At 37.8% G+C, this 14,225-nt stretch overlaps 1 non-coding gene across 1 annotated transcript; it reads right to left on the reverse strand.

Moving 5' to 3' along the window:
• Nucleotides 1-11,305: 11,305 nt before the first annotated feature.
• On the reverse strand, nucleotides 11,306-11,412 carry LOC141716209 (small nucleolar RNA R71). The gene has a single exon (XR_012572926.1). It is a non-coding gene; the product is annotated as a small nucleolar RNA R71 (small nucleolar RNA).
• Nucleotides 11,413-14,225: the final 2,813 nt, after the last annotated feature.

The raw sequence follows: 14,225 nt of genomic DNA on the forward strand, positions 1-14,225 counted from the left end.
CTGTGAAGGAACTGAGGAAGTTAGATCCAATCAAATAAGGATACTGATTTCACAATATGAGGGTTTCATGGCCAAGCCAAAAGAAAATATCACTGATATGTTTGAAAGGTTTAATAAGTTGATAAATGACTTGCATCTCCATGACAAATACTATGAAGCTGAAGAAGTGAATCTGAAATTTTTGCTTACACTTTCTGATCATTTGGAACAGAAAATTTCAGCAATTAGAGAAGGGAGAGACTTGAGCAGAATAACTCTGGAAGTTCTGTATGAAATCTTAAAAATATATGAATTATAAATGATTCAAAAAAATCATTGAGAGCTGGTCAAGGGCATGTTGTAGATGGTTGAAGTGCTCTAATTGTCAATGAAAGCCAGACCTCAAATGATGAGTCAAGATCCCAGACTCCAGTTGCCTCAACAAGTGAGCAAAGAATCAATGCCTCACAGGAACAAGTCATTCTGGAATTGGAAGAAAATGGGTTCTATACCCTAGATGAACTTGATCAGTCAATGGCCTATTTGGAAAGAAAGTTCTCTAACATTAGAGTAAAGAAGCCAATATTTTTCAAGGGTAAATGACAGTCATTCAACAAAGACAACAGCTGGAAAGGAAAAGGAAAGTACGCATCTGACAACAAAAATGGTTACAAAACTGCATATGTTGACAGTTCAAAGCTAATGTGCTTCAATTGTGATGAATTAGGCCACTTTGCTACAGAATACAGGAAACCTAAGAAAGCCAAGAAAGACAAAGCTTATCTTGAACTGGAAGCAAAGTATAAAGCTCTTCTGAAGAAACAGAAAAGCAAAGCTTATATTGCAGAGGAAAAAAGTTGGGATGATTCTGACAATGATGAAGATGAGGAAGTTAGAAATTATGCACTAATGGCCTTGGAGCAAGGAGAATCATCCTCATCAAAATCACAGGTACCAACTCTCACAACCATTGATTTAAATATGAGTCAATATAAGGAAACTGTAGAGAAGATGAACACATAAATATTTCACATTCATACAAGTATGGTTGCTGCTAATGAAGAAGTTAGCAGACTAACAAAGATAAATAAGAAGCTTAAAAATGATAAACAAGAAGCTGAATTGTTGTTGGTAGAGCTTGAAGCTGTAAGATAAGAGAATATATATCTGAAGAACAAGCTCAATTGTGCAAGTGAGATTGAAGCAGTGTTAAGGGAGAAGCTTGAAAATAATGAAGTTAATTGAAGTCCTTCAAGAATGCATCTGAATAAGTTGGAAAATACCATGAGAAGAACAAACCTTGTGCAAATATTGCTATTGCTCTTGATTATGATGCCTTGAACAACAAGAAGAAAAATATAGGTGACAAAGGGAAAGCAACAAAAAATGAAAATGTTCCGATAATTCTAAAAAAGGTTGATTCACCTATGTTCAAGGCTTGTGAAGTTAACTTCAGTGAAGAAGAGTTGATCATCAAGCAAAAAATTGTTGATGAAGACAATGAGAAGATAGATGCAGAAGCAACTCAATCTTTCAAAACTGAAGAGAAGCTCATGGATAACCAAGGTTCCAAGACACCTGTCAAAGAAACCAAAACTGAAGATGCAAGAAAGAAGAAGAAGAAAAATAGAAATGGGAAAATTGGGATAAATAAGAGCAATAGTTTTGCTTATGTTGCAGATGCTCCAAAAAAGAAATGTGAAAAATGTGGTTCTGTGAATCACCTAACTCACCTTTGTAAAAAGGTTGTTAGCAAGCCAGCTGAAGGAGCCTGCAAATACAATGAAGCAGATGCAAATGATCCCTACTCATTCTGTGACAAGTTTGATTGTTGTAACTTGAAAGTGATGATAGTTGTCACAAACTGAGAGTAGACCTTAAAGAAACAAAAATTGGGTCTACATCAGATAGGGAAAATGCACAACAGTCATTGAATTCTATTTTATCTGAAACAACTCATTCTACTTCTACTAAATCAGTTAACAAGAAGAAAATGCCCAACACTGCTTGGGTCGCTAAACACACTGAAAACTCATTGTGTGCGGGACAAAATGAAGAAAGTCATATGGATCATAAATAGTGGGTATTCCAGACATATGATAGGTGATAAGGCCCTGCTATCATAGTTTGAGGAGAAGGCTGACCCTTTGGTGACCTTTGGAGACAATAACAAAGGATTCACAATGAGATATGGCAAGATTGTTTCTGGAAATGTTGTCATTAATGATGTAGCACTAGTAGCTGGTCTTGAAGTGAATCTTCTCAGTGTTAGCCAATTTGCAGACAAAGGCTTTGAAGTTTTATTCAACAAGGAAGAATGCACTTTCATCAACAAGAAAACTGGAGAAGTTGTTCTGAAAGGAGCAAGAAAAGGAAGCTTGTTTATTGCAGACTTGGACTCAACAAATAAGGGTGGCATTTGTTGCTTCTACACCAAGGCATCAGAAGAACAAAGCAAGCTATGGCATAAAAAGTTGTCTCACTTGAATTTCAAGGCAATTAACACCTTGGTCAAAAATGAGTTAGTAAGAGACATGCCTAATCTGGAGTTTGCTCAAGTTGAAGTTTGTGAAGCTTGTCAGAAAGGTAAAATGAAAAGATCAAGTCACAAGTCAAAAATTATGAATTCTATAAGTGCACCATTGCAATTATTCACATAATCTTGTTTCGGCCAGTACATGTCTTATCAATTTCAAGGAACAAATATGCACTTATGATGGTGGATGATTTCTTAAGATACACTTGGGTAGAGTTCATGCACTCTAAAGATGAGACTCCACACATCATAATTGAGCACATCAAGAAGATAGAAAAATAGGATGAGGATCATAATTGTGTAAAAAGATTGAGAAGTGATAATAGAACAGAATTCAGGAATGCAATATTGAGTGAACTCTGCAAAAGCAAAGGCATTGTTCAAGAATTCTCAGCTGCTAGAACACCTCAACAAAATGGAGTAGTTGAAAGAAAGAACAGAATATTAGTTGAAGTTGCTAGAACAATGCTGCAAGATGCCAAGTTGCCAACAAGTTTCTGGGAAGAGACTGTTAACACTGCATGCTATACTCAAAACAGATATCTCATTAACAAGGCTCATGACAAATCACCTTACTCAATCATGTCTAAAAGAAAGCTACTATAAAGCATCTTCATGTGTTTGGAAGCAAGTGTTACATCTTAAAAGACAACTCTGAATATATGGGAAAATTTGACTCAAAAGTGTTTGAAGCAATTTTTCTGGGATATTCATTTGAGAGAACTACCTACAAGGTCTATGTGACTGATCAAAAGAAGATTATGAAAAGCACATATGTGACTTTTGATGATGATAAGTGTCTAGGCTTGGAATGCCTTGATGAAAATGAAGTTGAAGCCCTTAGATTTGAAAACTTCACCTTTAATAGTGATTCTGATGAAGAAGATGAAGCTACTGCACAACAAATCATGAATGAAGAGACTACTGAACAGGAAAATTATGGGAATGGAAGCTCATCTCAAACACCTGAATTTGATAGCATAAACTCAGGGGGAGAAAGAGAAGAAGGATCTACAAGTCATACCAATGATGGAGAAAATAATGAAAGCACATGTCAACAGACTCACACAAGGAAGTGGGATAAAAGTCACACTAGAGAAGCAATTATTGGTGATCCTACTGCTGGTTTGAGAACTAGAAGTGCAACTGCGAATGAGTACCTACATGCATGCTTTCAGTCTCAAGTAGAGCCTAAGAAAACTGAAGAAGCTCTAATAGATCTTGATTGAATATCTGCCATGCAGGAAAGGCTGAATCAGTTTGAAAGAAACAAAGTTTGGGAGCTAGTTCCTGCACCAAAGAATAGAAGTGTAATTGGAATAAAATGGGTGTTCAGGAACAAGATGGATGAAAATGGTATAGTTACCAGAAACAAAGCAATGTTGGTTGTAAAAGGCTACTCACAGGAATAAGGAATTGATTATGATGAAACTTTTGCTCCAGTTGCAAGACTTGAATCAATAAGAATTTTTCTAGCATTTGCTGCACATTCAAATTTTAAAGTATATCAGATGGATGTTAAGAGTGTCTTCCTAAATGGTTAGTTAGAAGAAGAAGTGTATATGCAACAGCCACCTGGCTTTGAAGATTTTAAATTTTGTGTACAAGTTACTCAAGGCTCTATATGGACTAAATTAGGTACCTAGAGCTTGGTATGATACATTGTCTGAGCTCCTACTTAAACATGGTTTTACTAGACGTACCAAAGACAAGACCCTCTTTTATAAAAATTATGGTGATGATATGATCCTAGTTCAAATCTATGTGGATTACATTATCATTGGTTCTACAAATAAGAAGTTTTTCCAAAGATTCTCCAAGCTTATGCAGAGTGAATATGAAATGAGTATGATAGGGGAATTAAGTTACTTTCTTGGACTTCAAGTAAGTCAGAGAAGTGATGGAATCTTCATCAGCCAAACTAAATATGTTAAGTATTTGTTAAAAATGTTTGGTATGGTTGATTGTTCACCTGCTTCTAAAGTTGGATGAAGATAGAAAAGGCAAGAGTGTAGATATTTCAAACTATAGAGGAATGATTAGACCATTGCTTTACTTAACTGCAAGTAGACCAGACATCATGTTTGCAACATGTCTATGTGCAAGATTTTAAGCCAATCCAAAAGAATCACATTTGATGACTGTAAAGAGGATTTTCAGATACTTGAATGGGACTCCAAACTTGGGATTATAGTATCCTAAGGGAACTGGTTTTGTAGCTGTTGGTTACACAGATGCAGATTTTGCAAGATGCAGGGTTGATAGAAAGAGTACTAGTCGAAACTGTCAATTTCTTGGACAAAGACTTGTATCCTGGTATAGCAAGAAACAACAATATGTATCAACTTCTATAACAGAGGCTGAATACATAGTTGTAGGAAGTTGTGTTGCTCAAGTGCTTTGGCTTAGAAATCAGCTAATGGATTATGGTCTAGTGTTACACAAAATTCAAATTATGTGTGACAATACTAGTGCTATATCTATAGTGGCTAATCCAGTTAATCATTCTAGAACAAAGCACATTGATGTAAGGTACCATTTTATTAGAGAACATGCTACAAATGGTACTATTGAGCTCATTTTTGTTCCAACAGAAAAACAATTAGCTAACATTTTTACTAAACCTCTGGATGAAGCAACTTTCACAAGACTTGTAGGTGAAATTGGAATGCTTAATTCTTCATCCTAAGGCAAGAACTCAGCTAATGTGTTGCAGCAGATTAAATTTTAGTAAATCAAAATTAATTTGATTCAATTAGAAATTAACTGAAATATGAATTATAAATATTTTAGAAATCTCTGCATATTTATTTTTCAAAAACAAATTTAACTTGGAATTTTTTAAATTCTAAGTGAACTGCTAAGTTGTTAATTTACATCTTTAATATGTAAAATTAACACAAGGCAGACTTAAATTGATCAAAAGTATATAGTGAACTGAGTTCTCGATAAGTCATTGTAGAGTTCTCTAATAGTGTAAACTTACAGAGTTCTCTACAAGTATCTTTTTAGACTTATAAATAACTCAGAACTGAAATAATAGAATTTCATAAATTATTTTAGTCAAATACTTTTGGCAAAATTATTCTGATTTTATTTTGAATTTATTCAAATAATAAAATTTGGAATCAAATTCAGTCCATTTTGGACAAACTGGATATTTATTTGACATCTCGACAAACTTAATTTTAGTTCTCTACAAGAATAAATAAAATGACTTATCGATATGTCTTTCATTTCTTAAAATGACTTCTTGATAGACTAATTCCAAACGTCTATTTTTGAGTTCTCGATAAGTCATTTGCTTTTACTATAAATACTCAGACATCTGGATACATATACATGCTTACAACTTTCGAGATCTCAAGTGACCTAGCTTTTCAATCCAAAACCGATTTCTCTCTCGTTTTCACTTTTTTCTCACTAATTCTTCTTACCCACTAAATTTCATACTCATAACAATGGCAGCCAACAATATTGTTCCCTTCATCCCCAATGAGACTAACTTTCTTGCATTCCTAGATGTAAACCAAGAACCTGAGATTTTCCAATGCTTTGTCAGGTTCCTGTCTGAGACCTACTTTGTAGGTGCTCTTACTGCTAATCATGTGTTGTACTTGGATGTGTTAGGGGACTTTTGGAACACAACTACAACAAGGATAATTGTGCATGAGAACCAAGCTGCAATAATTACGATAAACTGCACAATCAAGGGATAACAGGCGGAGATCTCTGAAAATGATGTCAATATGGCTTTGGGCATTCCTAATAACAAGTTGGTGGAGGCTCCAACTCAGGATGAGTTGTATGAATTCATGGACTTCATTAATTATTCTGAGAAGATCAGCCTGGCCAGCACGAACAAGAAGCATCTAAGGAGGGAATGGTCCTTTCTCTTTGACTCAGTTTTAAGGGCCTTCACCTGCAGGAAGTCAGGGTTTGACAACATATCAAGTGTTGTCCAGCTGGTCTACTCAATGGCCACCAACAAACAAATAAATGTGGGACACTACATACTGGAGAAATTGAGCACCAGGCTAACAATGCCATTGGAATTAAGAGGTAAGAAAATTTTCCTACCTAGATTTATTATGTCAACTTTAAACTATAAAGTTAATGACATACATATGCTAGAAGGTGTAAATAGGTCACTAATTGGAAACTATAAGCAAGTATTTAAAATTCTATTTGGATCACTTCTTACTAAGAATAAGTTTCCAGTAAGTCTTAAGTTAACACCTTGCATGATTGAAAGATTTAAGACTTACCCTTATTCCATGCCAGACATGAGAACTAGTACAAGTCAATCTAGTGCAATAATAGTTCCTGAGCCTGTGAAAGCACAAACATATGCACACCCACAGGAACCTACCCATGTTGAGCCTGTTTCTTCAAAACCATTAGCAGCTAGAAAACCAACCACCTCATCTTCTCAAAAGGATGAGGTGAGTAAAAGGAAGAGAAATGAGATAACCTTGATATTCATGAATGAGAGTGGTGAGGATCAAACAGAAGCCGAGTCACCATTGGTCAAGAGAACAAAGAAGTGTAGGAAATATGAGCTGACCACTCAAGCCACCTCTGTATCCTCCCAAAAGGATGCAGTTGTAACAATGGGGATTAAACAGAATATAGATACATCCTCTCAACATGGTGTGTCTATTAAAAAGAGCATTCAGCCCAATGCATCCTGTATAGAGTCTGCATAGCCTGTACTTGATCAAATCCAAGTGTATAGTAGAAGAAATAAGGATAGCACACACAGTGAGAGCACATCTTTTGAAGCTCCCTCATCCATTCAGGGGGAGATACCAACACTCACTGCTGAACAACAACTTCTAATCTCATAAATTTCTTCTCTCCCTACAGCACTTGAATCCAATTCTCAAGTGCACTCTAAAATCTAGTGACTTAGTTCAAGAAACCTTGTTCACCACCCAAATACTACAATCAAATGGTGAGAGGCTACTAGCTAGGGTAGACCTTGATCACACCATCAAAACCATGGGGGATTCACCCGTTTTTACTGAAGACTCCATGGAGATCCTAAATGCACCTTAATGTACAAATCAGTCTTCATAGACTGTCAGGTTTGAGGGTAGTACTCCTGAGGGGGAGCTATCTAAATCCTCTCCAATTCAATTGGAGGTTCCTCATGTAGGAACAACTCCCCTCCAAACCCTAGCAGAAACTGCTTTAGCAGTTGATGCTAGGAGTTAAATTACCAATGACCCTGCTATGTGAGAGGCAAGTTTATCACATTCATGTGACAGTGCTTTACAAGAAGCACAAGGGTTTGAGACTGGTGCACATGACAATAACCCAGTCAAATCCCCTCCAATTCAATTGGAGGATCCAACTACATGTGAGGAACAACAACTTGCCATAACCACAGAGCAATTTGTGAGTAAAACTGTGACCTTAGTCACAGATGATTCTGATCCACAACCCTCCACATCTCAACCACACTTAATCTCCCAATGGCTTCATGATGCTGAACATCAACCTTCAACTATTGAAGATCTCAGGGTTGATCAGCTTGGAGGCCTTGCACAAATATCACAATAACTACTCATATCCAACATGTCAAACCAGGACTACCAAGCTATCATGCTCACCTACCTGATTGATGTTGAAGAAAATCAAGCAAAAATTGTTGATGAAGCTGGTCAGGATGCTAACTGTGATGCTTGGCCGGATAAGGACTTCACCGTTGAAATGGATGTTGTGTTAGCTAAGTTCAGGGAGGAATATATCACCATTCTGGGAAGCAATGCCAGATCCCTAACTCCCCAAGAGGTCTATGATGCCATTAATGATGTCTATAAAGCTCAAATCAAGGCTTTCCATAATTTTTGAAGAGCACTTCAAATCACATTGAATGGACATCAAGACAGGATTATGAGAATGGTCAGGGAAAAGATGGATCAAATCATCCCCTCTCAGACTGAGAACAAAAACCAATTCAAAACCTTCTCAGAACAAATGTCAAGGTATGATCTCAGTGGGATTGATAAGAGTATCACGCAGCTGAAAGACTCCTTTGTAGCCTTGCATAAGGTAGTTCAAGATTACATCTCAAACTCAAATGACACAAGGCGGAAGTTGGATCAAATGCACACTGCAAGATACACTCCTTCACCTTTGGTCGTGGATGAAATTCTAAAACATGTGCAAGCTATATTTTGACCATCTACTGCTCTCTCTACTACAAGCTCTTCTGCACAACACCTTCAAGAACTCAAGATACAAGTAGATTCTCTAGAAACCTCTAATGCATCTCTTCATGCTCAGGTTTAGGCTTTGACTTCTCTAGTCAAGAGTCAACAATCAGACATCAAAACCCTAGCAGACTCTCACAAGCATCTCCAAATGCAAAATTCTGTTACTTTGGGAGCCATTATGGGGAAGTTAGACATACCACTGCCCTCTTTACCTGAACAAATTAGGCCAGAAATTCCAACTCCCCTGGTCATGCATGTCTCAAGACTAAGGGGGAGATTGAGGCTAGGTATCAATAGTCCAGGGATGCTAAATTTAAATCTAAAGAGCCTATTCAGGTTGGTCAAAGCTTAAGTGCTCAAATTAATGTTGGAAAGGAAATACTTCAAAGGGCTGCAGAAGGACCCAATCAAGATAAGGAATTTAATGACATTATTGCAACACTGAGAGTGTCTCTTCAAAACAACTATATGTCTTGCAAGAAAGCTTTGGGCAAACACATAAATTTCATAAGGACAGTGGTGGTGAAAGTTGATAATTTTCTAGAGAAAATGATTGGCATGAACATTAATGATGGTGATGTGGACAAGTGTCTCCAAGTGACTGATAAGTGGCATTTTATACCACTTAGAACGTCTTATAATGGCTTGAATTGATGTCTTGAAATCAGGTATTTTGTGTATTTGATGCATTTTTCTAGTGTTTTTGCATTTCAGGCTATAACTTGTATATATAGGAAGAATTCATCAGAAATAAGCCTAGGGAAGTGCTTGGCATTGATTGTGGAAAGTTAGGGGCAAAACGCAGCAAAATCAGGAGCAGAATTCAGAATTTTCCAGAAGGTGCTTGGGCGCCCGCTCAGGATGCTGGGCGGCCGCTTGGGAGCTTAGGCGCCCGCTTAGGAATCTGGGGCGGCCTCTCAGGGACGAGAATTTAAATACTGAATTTTATAATCCTTATTTTGATGGACTTCTGAGACGGCTGGTTCTTGTGGGCTTCTATATAAGTAGTTCTCAGAGACGTTTCACAAAAGGGTGGTATCAAGCAAGGAGCAAGGAGAGAAGGAAGAAGACCGTTTTAGCACATCGCAACAAAGAAGAGGAATCATACGTTTCTTATGATTCTTTTATTCGTTGTATCAGTGGATGCTAGTTTTCTTTACTTTGAACCTTATTAATCTTGTGACGTACTATGGTTTTAATAAGTATTTTTATTAGTATATATTGTGTGTATTATCATGTTTTCATTAGAACCCATGGTGACAATGAGTTCGATTATGGGCTAATCGTTGTCATGGGGTTCTAGCGGATTTACTTATGGATTTCAATAATTAATTTGTTTTGATATCTTGGTGTGTGGTGATTGATTGATATCCTAGTATTGGTTGTGCTTATTCGTCTTATGTGCGTAGCTAACATATAAGATAGCGTGTTAATCTCTATTGAAGCGACAGTGAATATAGAGGTTTAGAACTTGCCATGCTAGCATAGGTTCATGTATGTGTATGCATGATTCGTAGGTAACTCTTACCGTTTTACTTGCACTATGTAATCATTATGGATAACTTGCGCTTAAACCGTTATGTTGTCAAATTCTATAGACATATAGGATCTCAATATAATTGGTGCCTATTCTGCTTCTATCGCTTTGGTGGATGTCTGGTAGAATGGTACTCATGCAATGAAAGTTGGCGTTTATCAGTTTCGTGTTATCTGATTAGTGTCATCACCATCACATGCTAAGGTTAAGAATAATAAGGCTATTGAATGAAGTATTTAATGAAGTTAGAATCCCATGTTTGTCATATATAGTAATTCAACCTCAATTCTCTTAGTTAATGTTATTTAGTATAATCTCTTAGTTTAAGAAAAACCCAATTTCTTATTTGTCTTAGCATTGAGCGATAACCATACATTGTTGCATAGGTGCATAAATTGAACTTAACCTAAACAGTCTCTGTGGGAACGAATCTGATTTATATCTTATACTACTTGTGAACGCGTATACTTGCGTGTATTTTAGCACGTGTTTTCGCGCTAACAAGTTTTTGGCGCCGCTGCCGGGGACTCGGTGTTAATTTTTAGTTTATGTGCTTGTCATCAGTGGTCATTAAAGTTCACTGACTCGGATTCTTTTACTTTCACGATTTATTTGTTTGTGTTTCGGGTACTCATTATAATGGGAGATCCAGCAGCACGAATGAAAGCCTTGATGGATTTTTCTCAACCCAAGATCAATGACATTCAATCTAGCATTGTCCGGCCAACTATCACAGCTAATATCTTTGAGATCAAGCCTGGCATAATTCAATGGGTGCAGAATTCAATCCAGTTTGGGGGTTCTCCAACTGAAGATCCCAATATACACATTAGGGACTTTATTGAGATCTGCGACACCTTTAAGTTCAACGGTGTTTCTGAAGATGCTGTGAAGCTGAGACTGTTCCCATTCTCTCTGAGGGACAAGGCTAAGAGCTGGTTATACTCTCTACCAGCTGGTTCGATTACTACTTGGGAAGATCTTGCTCAGAAGTTTCTTACTAAATTCTTCCCTATGGCGAAGACAGCCGCAATCAGGAATGCTCTTACTCAATTTGCGCAACAATCAGGAGAATCTTTATATGAAGCTTGGGAGCGCTACAAGGAGATGCTTAGGAAGTGTCCTCATCATGGAATTCCTAATTGGATGATCATAATTTATTTTTACAATGGGTTGGGAACACAGTCCAGACCCATGCTCGATGCAGCAGCAGGTGGAGCATTATGGGCAAGGAGCTATGAGGAAGCTTATGATCTAATTGAACTGATGGCTGCTAATGAATATCAGTATCCAACCCAGAGATTTCCACAGGGCAAGGTAGCAGAAGTTCTTGAAGTGGATACAACTACGGCTATCACTGCTCAACTGAAGGTGTTATCTATGAAGATCGATTCTCTAGCTAACTATGATGTTAAGCAGATAACCAGTGTTTGTGAGTTGTGTACAGGTCCGCATGTGACAGAGCAGTGCGCTATATCTAGTGACTCAGCTCAGTTTGTGAGCAACTTTCAGAGATCGCAGCAGCCAGTTCCTGCCACATATCATCCTGACAACTGGAATCATCCTAACTTCAGCTGGAGAAACAATCAGAATGCGATGCAACAGCCGCTCCAACAGTTTGGAGCTAAACAATTCAACCCTACTGGTTTTCAGTAACAATTTGCACTAAGACAACAACTCCAACTTCAATAACAAACTCATGATGCAGGTCTATCTTTGAATGAAAAATCTGAATTGGAGGAGTTGAGGCTTATGTGCAAAAACCAGGCTCTTATATGCCAAAGCCAGGCTGTTTCTATCAAGACTCTGGAGAACCAAATAGGGCAAATTGCTAATGCCTTATTAAATCGACCACCAGGGACGCTTCCTAGTGATACAGAAGCCAATCCAGGCAAGAGGGAAGTTGAAGAACAGGTGAACGCCATCACCTTATAGTCTGGAAAGGTTGCAAGCCCCCAAATTCAGCAAGACGAAGAGCCTGAAATGTCTCAAGTTTCAGAAAATGCAGTTGTGGCTGAAGAAGAAGTGCAGAAGGAAGCAGAGGTGGAACCAAGGAAGACTACTGTGGAACACACTCTTTCTGAGGGTAATACAGGGGAGAAACAGATCTATCCTCCACCTCCTTTTCCGAAGAGGATGCAGAAAAAAAAGCTGGATAAGCAGTTTGAGAAGTTTTTGGAGGTGTTCAAGAAACTTCATATCAACATACCTTTCGCTGAAGCTCTTGAACAGATGCCTAGCTATGCGAGGTTTATGAAAGGTATTCTCTCTCAGAAAGTGAAGCTCGATGACGTAGAGACCGTTGCTCTAACGGAGGAATGCAGTGCTGTGCTGCAACAGAAGTTGCCTCCGAAGCTTAAAGATCCTGGAAGCTTCACTATTCCTTGCACCATCGGAAACTTATCGTTCAACAAGTGTTTATGTGATTTAGGAGCTAGCATCAATCTGATGCCCTTATCTATCTTCAAGAAGCTTGGTCTTCCTGATCCGAAACCAACATACATATCATTGCAACTAGCTGACCGTTCCATCGCTTATCCACGAGGTATAGTGGAGGATGTCTTGGTCAAGGTGGATAAACTCTTCTTTCCTGCTGACTTTATAATTCTTGATTTTGAGGAGGATAAGAAGATTCCCATCATCTTGGGAAGACCATTCTTGGCTACAGGCCGAACTATGATCGATGTACAAAAAGGAGAGCTTTCGATGAAGGTTTATGATCAAAAGGTCACTTTTAATGTGTTCAAGGAAATGAAGTTATCCACAACTAAAGAGGAGTGCTTTAAAGTAGAGCAACTGCAGGTTTTGAATGCTCCTCCATGGAAGAGGAAGTTAGATATGCCATTCGATTCTCTTGGGTTAGCAAAGCTGAAATTTTCTCAAGACCGTCTTGAGCCGTCTATTGAAGATGTTTCCACACTTGTGCTTCACCCACTACCAGATCACTTGAGTTATTCATTCTTAGGTGCACCCCATGATAAGGGGTCGGGATATATTTTTGATGATGTAGAAGGTGACCGGCCGGTTTCTGCCGTGCTTACAGATGGTCCCTTCGTGCACCACAGGTAGTTGATAGGACTGGTGTTGGTGATGCATAATATAAAAGATTGACTAGGCGTATGGAGGCCATGCACGACATTCACCATCTTTTTGCTGAAAATTTGACACACGCTTTCGGTACTATTGTCCGAGACACTGGTGGCGAGGTTGATTGGCCACCTGATCCTCCACCCTCTGAGGGTGATGATGATGATTTCTCCGAGTAGGTATACCCTGTGTTCCTTTCTAGTACCTTCACTGGGGACAGTGAAGATTTTAAGTTTGGGGGTGGTAGTTAAGGAATATTTTTTTGTGTGTGTCATGCAGTTGCATATTCATGATAGTTTAGTTCATATAATTGCATATTTTTGCCATATATAGTTTTTATTTTATTTTATTTTATAGCTTTATTTATCATGTCATCTAGCTCATGCATATACCATGATCCCTTTTGTGTTGCTTTACCGATTGATTTGTGATATTGATGCAAGTGTAATGATAGCGTTAAAGTGATGATTGAGTCTTGTAGGTTGACATGCATGCTAGAAACACTTGTAATTTCAGTAAGTCTTAGAGTATGCTTAAGGACTAGATGGTTGTCATGGTTTGATGGTTTTTGAGGTTAATCTATTGATTATGCTTAGAATTTATGATAGGTTCTTAATGATAAAAGGCATGAAAAGAAAGAAAAATGGAGTAAAAATTGGAATTCATTGCTAATTGTGGCTAGGCGTCAAATGGCTAGTAGCCGGATCGTATTTTTATGCGAGTAGTCTAGGGTTGAGCAAGATGGAGCGAAACACACTTGCTCAGAAATTTGAAAAAAAAATGAAAAAAAAGAAAAAAAGAAAAAAAGAAAAAAGGGAAAAAAAGTAGTTAATGCATAATTGATCACGAGTGGGGTCTTTGG

This window comes from Apium graveolens, chromosome 3 (assembly GCF_009905375.1).
Source record: "Apium graveolens cultivar Ventura chromosome 3, ASM990537v1, whole genome shotgun sequence".
In the NCBI taxonomy this organism is placed as follows: Eukaryota; Viridiplantae; Streptophyta; class Magnoliopsida; order Apiales; family Apiaceae; genus Apium; species Apium graveolens.